Source organism: Planococcus citri, chromosome 1 (assembly GCF_950023065.1).
Source record: "Planococcus citri chromosome 1, ihPlaCitr1.1, whole genome shotgun sequence".
NCBI lineage: Eukaryota > Metazoa > Arthropoda > Insecta > Hemiptera > Pseudococcidae > Planococcus > Planococcus citri.
Genome location: NC_088677.1, coordinates 6,340,757 through 6,351,967, shown reverse-complemented (window position 1 = coordinate 6,351,967; position 11,211 = coordinate 6,340,757).

The following is an 11,211-nucleotide window of genomic DNA, read 5'->3' as shown; positions in this document are numbered from 1 at the left end:
TTGTGGTCAGGTTTGGTTGGAGTTTTTATTTTCAGGTTGACTGATTTATTGTGATGATCGATAATTGATAATAATAAGCATAATCGCCTAGGATGCTCAATTGCTCTCACAGGCGCAGAAATTATTAAAAACGTTGAGTTTGTTTTGACAAATTTTAATTGAAGAATGAATGCGGATGTCGAGGTTGTTTAAGTCGGGCAAGTTGGCAGCCCTGGTTGGTGAAAATTGTTAATTTGAGCTCGGCGCCCTCGATTGCCCCAGAATCGCTTTTCTGATGTTCGTAGAAGGCTTTTTAAATTAGAAAAATGTGAAAATATTTCGAAATGTCGAATAAGTTGCCTACTCTCAAGGCAGAGAAATCATCAAAAACGGGGAGTTTTTCAACGATTGAGAAGTGAAATGCAAATTAGTGGCTTGAATTATTTTTAATCCGGTAAGTTGGCATTCCTGACTGATGAAAATTGTAAATTTGAGCTCGGCGCCCTCGCTTTGCCCCGGAATTGCTCTTCTGATGTTCGTGGAAGGCTTTTTAAATGAGAAAATTGTGAAAATATTTCGAAATGTCGAATAAGTTGCCTACTCTCAAGTCTCAAGGCACAGAAATTAGGAAAAAAGTGGAGTTTTTCAACGATTATGATTTTCGATTGAGAAGTGAAATGCAAATTGATCCGTTACATTATTTTTAATCCGGTAAGTTGGCATCCCTGATTGATGGAAATAGTAAATTTGAGCAGCTCAGCGCCATGTTGATTGATGCATATTTTTATGCGGTAGAAATGCAGCCATACATAATTGCATAGGTATAAGTATCAATAGACGTGTGATAATACAACGATTTTAATCACGTTTTCTGACTAATTCGAGCACGCTGAATCCAAAAATGACGTTTGTTTTTCGATCGGTCTCGTATTCGGCGAAATAGTCGCAATTTCTCACTGAGGCGGCCTCTTTCGACAAAAATGGACAACAGATTCGGACTCGGTGACCTCAAATTAGTCGAAAACGACCCTTTACTCGATTTTTTTGGAAATCAAGAAAATCCAAAAAATGCAAAGGGGTACGTTCATACATTTTTTTGGAAAAAAAAACTTTTTGTCGTGAATCGAGCTGAAAATCTGGTTCGGGGGGTTTGTTGGGACGGCGAATGCATATCCGGTGTCAGATTTTCACCAGAGCTCTCCACTCGCTCAGAAACAGCCTTTTTTGACATCAGAAATGACTCGAAAAAAAGTTGTCGAATTTTGCATTTTCAACGACGTTTTCCGACTAATTTGAGCACGCTGAATCCAAAAATGAGGTTTGTTTTTCGATCGGTCTCGTATTCCGCGAAATAGTCGCAATTTCTCACTGAGGCAGCCTCTTTCGACAAAAGTGGACACCAGATTCGAACTCGGCTTGCTCGAATTAGTCGAAAACGACCCTTTACTCGACTTTTTTGAAAATCAAAAAAATTCAAAAAATGCAAAGGGGTAAGTTCATACATTTTTTTGGGGGAAAAAACTTTTTGTCGCCAATCCAGCTGAAAATTGGCCTATAGGGGTTTTTTGGGACGGCGAATTCATATCCGGTGTCAGATTTTCACCAGAGCGCTCCATTCGCTCAGAAACAGCCTTTTTTGACATCAAAAATGAGCTGAAAAAAAGTTGTCAAATTTTGCATTTTCAATGACGTTTTCTAACTAATTTGAGCACGCTGAAACCAAAAATGACGTTTGTTTTGCAATCGGACTCGTATTCGGCAAAATGGCCGCAATTTCTCACTGAAGCAGCGCCTATCGACAAAAATGGACAACAGATTCGGACTCGGCTTGCTCGGATTAGTCGAAAACGACTCTTTACTCGACTTTTTTGAAAATCAAAAAAATCCAAAAAATGTAAAGGGGTACGTTCATACATTTTTTTGAGCAAAATAACTTTTTGTCGCCAAACGAGCCGAAAATTGGGCAACGGGGGTTTTTTGGGACGGCGAATTCATATCCGGTGTCAGATTTGCACCAGAGCGCTCCATTCGCTCAGAAACAGCCTTTTTTGACATCAAAAATGAGCTGAAAAAAAGTTGTCAAATTTTGCATTTTCAATGACGTTTTCCGACTAATTTGAGCACGCTGAATCCAAAAATGACGTTTGTTTTGCGATCGGACTCGTATTTGGCGAAATATTTGCAATTTCTCACTGAAGCATCGTCCCTAGACAAAAATGGACAACAGATTCAGACTCGGCTTGCTCGGATTAGTCGAAAACGACTCTTTACTCGATTTTTTTGAAAATCAAAAAAATCCAAAAAATGCAAAGGGGTACGTTCATACATTTTTTTGGGAAAAAAAAACTTTTTGTCGCCAATCGAGCTGAAAATCTCGTTCGGGGGGTTTTTTGGGACGGCGAATTCATTTCCGGTGTCAGAATGTCGCCACGACGTCTTCTTCTGCTGGAAATTTGCCGTTTTTTGGACTCAAAATGAGCTGGAAAAAAGTTGCCGAATTTTGCATTTTTAATGACCTTTTCTGACTAATTCGAGCACCCTGAATCCAAAAATGACGTTTGTTTTGCGATCGGTCTCGTATTCGGCGAACTAGCCGGAATTTCTCGCTGAAGCGGCGTCCCTCGACAAAAATGGACAACAGATTCGGACTCAGCGACCTCGAATTAGTCGAAAACGACCCTTTACTCGATCCAAAAAATGCAAAGGGGTATGTTCATACATTTTTTTGAGCAAAAAAACTTTTCATCGCCAATCGAGCTGAAAATTTGGCTAGGGGGGTTTTTTGGGACGGGGAATTCATTTCCGGTGTCAAATTGCCCCGTCGAAACCGCCTTCGATGGTTTTTTTAGACTTTTTTTTTTGAATTCAAAAAAGTGCAATTTTCGAGTAGACGGCGGCTTCTTCGAGGCAATTGGACACCGGAAATGAATTCCCCGTCCCAAAAAACCCTTATGACCAAAAATTCAGCTCGATTGGAGCGATATTTCGATGAGTCATTTTTTGGCCCAAAATGCATCTTTTTTACTCAAAAATTGACTCATCGAAATAACGCTCTAATCGAGCTGAATTTTTGACCAGGAGAGTGTTTTGGGACGGAGAGTTCGTTTCCGGTGTCCAATTGCCTCGTCGAAACCGCCATTTACTCGAAAATTGCACTTTTTAATTTCAAAAACAATGTCAAAAAAATTACCGAAATTTGCACTTTTAATACAACGTTTTCTCGCACATTCAGGATTGGATTGAAAAATGAACGTCACTTTTGGGTTCAGTGACCTAAAATTAGCCGCAATATGTCATTAGAAATGCAAAATTTGACAATTTTTTTCCAGCTCGTTTTGAGACCAAAAAATGGTCAATTTTAAGCATAAGGCAGCGCCGTGGCGACAATCTGACACTGGAAATGAATTCGCCGTCCCAAAAAACCCCCCTAGCCAAATTTTCAGATCGATCGGCAACTAAAAGTTTTTTTGTCCAAAAAAATGTATGAACGTACCCCTTTGCATTTTTTGGATTTTTTTGATTTTCAAAAAAATCAAGTAAAGGGTCGTTTTCGACTAATTCGAGGTCACCGAGTCCGAATCTGGTGTCCATTTCTGTCTTAAGCGTTTTCTTCAGTAAGAAATGGCGACTATTTCGCTGAATACGAGTCCGATTGCAAAATAAACGTCAGTTTTGAATCCAGCGTGCTCAAATTAGTCAGAAAACGTCTTTAAAAATTCAAAATCTGACAACTTTTTTCCATGTCATTTTTGATCTCAAAAAGGGCTGTTTCTTGGAGAGTGGAGCGCTCTGGTGAAAATCTGACGCCAGAACTGAATTCGCCGTCCCAAAAAACCCCCCGAAACCAGACTTTTAGCTCGATTGGCGACAAAAAGTTTTTTTGCCCAAAAAAATGTATGAACGTACCCCTTTGCATTTTTTGGATTTTCAAAAAAATCGAGTAAAGGGTCGTTTTTGACTAATTCGAGGTCGCCGAGTCCGAATCTGGTGTCCATTTTTGTCGAAGAACGTTGCTTCAGCGAGAAATGGCGACTATTTCGCCGAATACGAGTCAGATCGCAAAACAAACCTCATTTTTGGATTCAGCGTGCTCAAATTAGTCAGAAAACGTTATTAAAAATTCAAAATTCGATGTTTTTTCGGACTTTTTTTCTGAACTCAATAAAGTGCAATTTTCGAGTAGAAGCCGGCCTCGTCGGGGCAATTGGACACCGGAAATGAATTCCCCGTCCCAAAAACCCCCCTGAGCCAAAAATTCAGCTCGATTAGACCGTAATTTCGATGAGTTAAATTTTGAGTAAAAAAGCTGCATTTTAGGCGAAAATTTAACTCATCGAAATTACGGTCTAATCGAGCTGCATTTTCGGTCAGAGGGGTTTTTTTGGGGCGGGGAATTCATTTCCGGTGTCGAACTGCCCCGAAGAGGCCGCCATCCACTCGAAAATTGCACTTTTTTGAGATCAAACTAAAGTCAAAAAAACCGCCGAACTTTGCCTCTTTAATGACATTTTCTGACGTATTCGTGGTTGGATTGTAAAATGAACGTCATTTTCGAGTTCATCGACCTCAAATTAGTCAGAAACAATCATTAAAAATGTAAGATTTGACAACTCTTTTCTTGGTATCATTTTGTATCAAATAACCTACTCGAAAATGACCAAAATTAGCAAATATGAACTTTTTCAAAATTGAGCTTTTTTGCTCGAATTAAAAGCAAATAGGCTGTACGAGTAGTCGATTATTACGAATGAAGCATCGCTGATCACGTCAAGTTCGTTTACATTGGTCGATCGAGCTTTTTTCTACCTAAAAGTACAACTTTTTTGCAAAAAAGCTTCATTTTCGTGGAAACTTTGAGCTTATCGGCAGAACCAATACCAGAAACGGATTCTCCGCCTGCGAAAACCCCCCACTTCGAAAGGTTCGTACAGTCTAAAAAGCTCTCTAAAGCTCGCAAAACTAATTCAAAAGTTTTAAATTTATGATGCAGCGCTGCAGGCGGTGAAAATGAGAAGTTCTTTTATGATCCAGATTTTGGGATATAGAAAGGTGTATTTACAACGTATTTTTGACGATTACAAAAAAGTTCCATTTTTCGCCACCTGAAGCGCTGTAAAATCCTTTTCAAAATTTGTTGTCTTCAAAATTGAGCTTTTTAGCCGAATTAAAGCAAAATAAAGTGTACGAATAGTCAATTACCACTAATTGAGCATCGCTGATCACGTCAAGCTCGTTTCTTTTTGTCGATCACGCTTTTTTCTACCTGAAAGTACAACTTTTTTGAAAAAAAGCTTCATTTTCGAGAGAACTTTGAGCTTTTTGGCAGAACCAACGCCGGAAACGAATTCGCCGTACCCAAAAACCCCCCTATTCGTCAACTTCGTACAGTCTAAAAAGCTCTCTAAAGCTCGCAAAATCGATTCAAAAGTTTAAAATTTACGATGCAGCGCTGCAGGCGGTGAAAATGAGAAGTTCTTTTATAATCCTGATTTTGGGATACAGAAAGGTGTATTTACAACGTATTTTTGACAATTACAAAAAAGTTCCATTTTTCGCCACCTGAAGCGCTGTAAAATCTTCTTAAAAATTTTTTGTCTTCAAAGTTGAGCTTTTTAGCCGAATTAAAGCTAAATAGAGTGTACGAATAGTCGATTACCACTAATTGAGCATCGCTGATCACGTCAAGTTCGTTTATTTTTGTCGATCAAGCTTTCTTCTACCTAAAAGTACAACTTTTTTGAAAAAAAGCTTCATTTTCGAGAGAACTTTGAGCTTTTTGGCAGAACCAACGCCGGAAACGAATTCGCCGTACCCAAAAACCCCCCTATTCGTCAAGTTCGTACAGTCTAAAAAGCTCTCCAAAGCTCGCAAAATCGATTCAAAAGTTTAAAATTTACGATGCAGCGCTGCAGGCGGTGAAAATGAGAAGTTCTATTGTAATCCTGATTTTAGGATAAAGAAAGGTGTATTTACAGCGTATTTTTGACTACTACAAAAGAAGTTCCATTTTCTGCCGCCTGAAGCGCTGCATCATCTTTTTCAAAATTTGTTGTCTTCGAAATTGAGCTTTTTAGCCGAATTAAAGCTAAATAGAGTGTACGAATAGTCGATTACCACTAATTGAGCATCGCTGATCACGTCAAGTTCGTTTATTTTTGTCGATCAAGCTTTCTTCTACCTAAAAGTACAACTTTTTTGAAAAAAAGCTTCATTTTCGAGAGAACTTTGAGCTTTTTGGCAGAACCAACGCCGGAAACGAATTCGCCGTACCCAAAAACCCCCCTATTCGTCAACTTCGTACAGTCTAAAAAGCTCTCTAAAGCTCGCAAAATCGATTCAAAAGTTTAAAATTTACGATGCAGCGCTGCAGGCGGTGAAAATGAGAAGTTCTTTTATAATCCTGATTTTGGGATACAGAAAGGTGTATTTACAACGTATTTTTGACAATTACAAAAAAGTTCCATTTTTCGCCACCTGAAGCGCTGTAAAATCTTCTTAAAAATTTTTTGTCTTCAAAGTTGAGCTTTTTAGCCGAATTAAAGCTAAATAGAGTGTACGAATAGTCGATTACCACTAATTGAGCATCGCTGATCACGTCAAGTTCGTTTATTTTTGTCGATCAAGCTTTCTTCTACCTAAAAGTACAACTTTTTTGAAAAAAAGCTTCATTTCCGGTGGAACTTTGAGCTTTTTGGCAGATCCAACACTGGAAACGAATTCGCCGTACCCAAAAACCCCCCCATTCGTCCAGTTCGTACAGTCTAAAAAGCTCTCCAAAGCTCGCAAAATCGATTCAAAAGTTTAAAATTTACGATGCAGCGCTGCAGGCGGTGAAAATGAGAAGTTCTATTGTAATCCTGATTTTAGGATAAAGAAAGGTGTATTTACAGCGTATTTTTGACTACTACAAAAGAAGTTCCATTTTCTGCCGCCTGAAGCGCTGCATCATCTTTTTCAAAATTTGTTGTCTTCGAAATTGAGCTTTTTAGCCGAATTAAAGCTAAATAGAGTGTACGAATAGTCGATTACCACTAATTGAGCATCGCTGATCACGTCAAGTTCGTTTATTTTTGTCGATCAAGCTTTCTTCTACCTAAAAGTACAACTTTTTTGAAAAAAAGCTTCATTTTCGAGAGAACTTTGAGCTTTTTGGCAGAACCAACGCCGGAAACGAATTCGCCGTACCCAAAAACCCCCCTATTCGTCAACTTCGTACAGTCTAAAAAGCTCTCTAAAGCTCGCAAAATCGATTCAAAAGTTTAAAATTTACGATGCAGCGCTGCAGGCGGTGAAAATGAGAAGTTCTTTTATAATCCTGATTTTGGGATACAGAAAGGTGTATTTACAACGTATTTTTGACAATTACAAAAAAGTTCCATTTTTCGCCACCTGAAGCGCTGTAAAATCTTCTTAAAAATTTTTTGTCTTCAAAGTTGAGCTTTTTAGCCGAATTAAAGCTAAATAGAGTGTACGAATAGTCGATTACCACTAATTGAGCATCGCTGATCACGTCAAGTTCGTTTATTTTTGTCGATCAAGCTTTCTTCTACCTAAAAGTACAACTTTTTTGAAAAAAAGCTTCATTTCCGGTGGAACTTTGAGCTTTTTGGCAGATCCAACACTGGAAACGAATTCGCCGTACCCAAAAACCCCCCCATTCGTCCAGTTCGTACAGTCTAAAAAGCTCTCCAAAGCTCGCAAAATCGATTCAAAAGTTTAAAATTTACGATGCAGCGCTGCAGGCGGTGAAAATGAGAAGTTCTATTGTAATCCTGATTTTAGGATAAAGAAAGGTGTATTTACAGCGTATTTTTGACTACTACAAAAGAAGTTCCATTTTCTGCCGCCTGAAGCGCTGCATCATCTTTTTCAAAATTTGTTGTCTTCGAAATTGAGCTTTTTAGCCGAATTAAAGCTAAATAGAGTGTACGAATAGTCGATTACCACTAATTGAGCATCGCTGATCACGTCAAGTTCGTTTATTTTTGTCGATCAAGCTTTCTTCTACCTAAAAGTACAACTTTTTTGAAAAAAAGCTTCATTTTCGAGAGAACTTTGAGCTTTTTGGCAGAACCAACGCCGGAAACGAATTCGCCGTACCCAAAAACCCCCCTATTCGTCAACTTCGTACAGTCTAAAAAGCTCTCTAAAGCTCGCAAAATCGATTCAAAAGTTTAAAATTTACGATGCAGCGCTGCAGGCGGTGAAAATGAGAAGTTCTTTTATAATCCTGATTTTGGGATACAGAAAGGTGTATTTACAACGTATTTTTGACAATTACAAAAAAGTTCCATTTTTCGCCACCTGAAGCGCTGTAAAATCTTCTTAAAAATTTTTTGTCTTCAAAGTTGAGCTTTTTAGCCGAATTAAAGCTAAATAGAGTGTACGAATAGTCGATTACCACTAATTGAGCATCGCTGATCACGTCAAGTTCGTTTATTTTTGTCGATCAAGCTTTCTTCTACCTAAAAGTACAACTTTTTTGAAAAAAAGCTTCATTTCCGGTGGAACTTTGAGCTTTTTGGCAGATCCAACACTGGAAACGAATTCGCCGTACCCAAAAACCCCCCCATTCGTCCAGTTCGTACAGTCTAAAAAGCTCTCCAAAGCTCGCAAAATCGATTCAAAAGTTTAAAATTTACGATGCAGCGCTGCAGGCGGTGAAAATGAGAAGTTCTATTGTAATCCTGATTTTAGGATAAAGAAAGGTGTATTTACAGCGTATTTTTGACTACTACAAAAGAAGTTCCATTTTCTGCCGCCTGAAGCGCTGCATCATCTTTTTCAAAATTTGTTGTCTTCGAAATTGAGCTTTTTAGCCGAATTAAAGCTAAATAGAGTGTACGAATAGTCGATTACCACTAATTGAGCATCGCTGATCACGTCAAGTTCGTTTATTTTTGTCGATCAAGCTTTCTTCTACCTAAAAGTACAACTTTTTTGAAAAAAAGCTTCATTTTCGAGAGAACTTTGAGCTTTTTGGCAGAACCAACGCCGGAAACGAATTCGCCGTACCCAAAAACCCCCCTATTCGTCAAGTTCGTACAGCCTAAAAAGCTCTCTAAAGCTCGCAAAATCGATTCAAAAGTTTAAAATTTACGATGCAGCGCTGCAGGCGGTGAAAATGAGAAGTTCTTTTATAATCCTGATTTTGGGATATAGAAAGGTGTATTTACAACGTATTTTTGACAATTACAAAAAAGTTCCATTTTTCGCCACCTGAAGCGCTGTAAAATCTTCTTAAAAATTTGTTGTCTTCAAAGTTGAGCTTTTCAGCCGAATTAAAGCTAAATAGAGTGTACGAATAGTCGATTACCACTAATTGAGCATCGCTGATCACGTCAAGCTCGTTTATTTTTGTTGATCGAGCTTTTTTCTACCTAAAAGTACAACTTTTTTAAAAAAAAGCTTCATTTTCGAGAGAACTTCGAGCTTTTTGGCAGAACCAACGCCGGAAACGAATTCGTCGTACCCAAAAACCACCATATTCGTCAACTTCGTACAGCCTAAAAAGCTATCTAAAGCTCGCAAAATCGATTCAAAAGTTTAAAATTTACGATGCAGCGCTGCAGGCGGTGAAAATGAGAAGTTCATTTGTAATCCTGATTTTGGGATATAGAAAGGTGCGTTTACAACGTATTTTTGACGATTTCAAAAGAAGTTCCATTTTTCGCCACCTGAAGCGCTGCAAAATCTTTTTCAAAATTTGTTGTCTTCGAAATTGAGCTTTTTAGCCGAATTAAAGCTAATTAGAGTGTACGAATAGTCGATTACCAGTAATTGAGCATCGCTGATCACGTCAAGCTCATTTATTTTTGTTGATCGAGCTTTTTTCCGCCTGAAAGTTCAACTTTTTTGCAAAAAAGCTTCATTTTCGAGAGAACTTTGAGCTTTTTGGCAGAACCAGACCTGGAAACGAATTCGCCGTACCCAAAAACCCCCCTATTCGTCAACTTCGTACAGCCTAAAAAGCTCCCTAAAGCTCGCAAAATTGATTCAAAAGTTCAAGTATTAGGAGTATCAAACCTCCTAATATCTCATATTCTCCTAATAAAATTGGTCTAATTTAGCATCTTTTATACTCAAAAATTATAAAAATTGGAAAAATAGTGTTTTTCCAAAATTGAGCTTTTTTGGTCGAATGAAAGCCAAAAAGGCTGTACAAATAGTCGATTATTACTAATTAAGCCTCGCTGATCACGTCAAGCTCGTTTATTTTGGTCGATCGAGCTTTTATCTACCTGAAAGTTCAACTATTTAGAAAAAAAGCTTCATTTTCGATAGAACTTTGAGCTTTTTGGCAAAACCAACACCAGAACCGGATTCTCCACCTGCGAAAACCCCCGTATTCGTCATGTTCGTACAGTTCAAAAAGCTTTCTAAAGCTCGCTATATCAATTCAAAAGTTCAAGTATTAGGAGTATCGAACCTGCTAATACTCTATATTCTCCTAATATAATTGGTCTCATTTAGCATCTTTTGTACTCGAAAACGACTAAAATTAGCGAAACGAACTTTTTCAAAATTGAGCTTTTTTGTTCGAATGAAAGTCAAATAGCCTGTACGAATAGCCGATTATCACTAATTAAGCATCGCTGATCACGTCGAGCTCGTTTATTTTTGTCGATCGAGCTTTTTTCTATCTGAAAGTTCAAGTTTTTTGAAAAAAAGCTTCATTTTTGATGAAATTTTGAGCTTTTTGGCAGATTCAACACTGGAAACGGATTCGTCGTCCCCAAGAACCCTCCTATTTCTCACGTTCGTACGGCTTAAAAAGCTCTCTAAAGCTCGCAAAATTGATTCAAAAGTTCAAGTATTAGGAGTATCGAACCTCCTCATATCTCATATTCTACCCAATGAAATTGGTCTCATTTAGCATCAAATATACCCAAAAATGAGCTAAATTGACAAATCTGAAATTATTGAAAACTGAGCTTTTTGCTCGAATGGAAGCCAAATAGAGTGTACGAATAGTCGATTATCACTAATTGAGCATCGCTGATCACGTCAAGCTCGTTAATTTTCGTCGATCAAGCTTTTTTCTACCTGAAAGTTCAACTTTTTAGAAAAAAGCTTCAATTTAGATGAAATTTTGAGCTTTTTGGCAGATTCAACTCTGGAAATGAATTCGCCGTACCCAAAAAACCCCCCTATTCGACAAATTCGTACAGCCTAAAAAGCTCTCTAAAGCTCGCAAAATTGATTCAAAAGTTCAAGTATTAAAAGAATAGA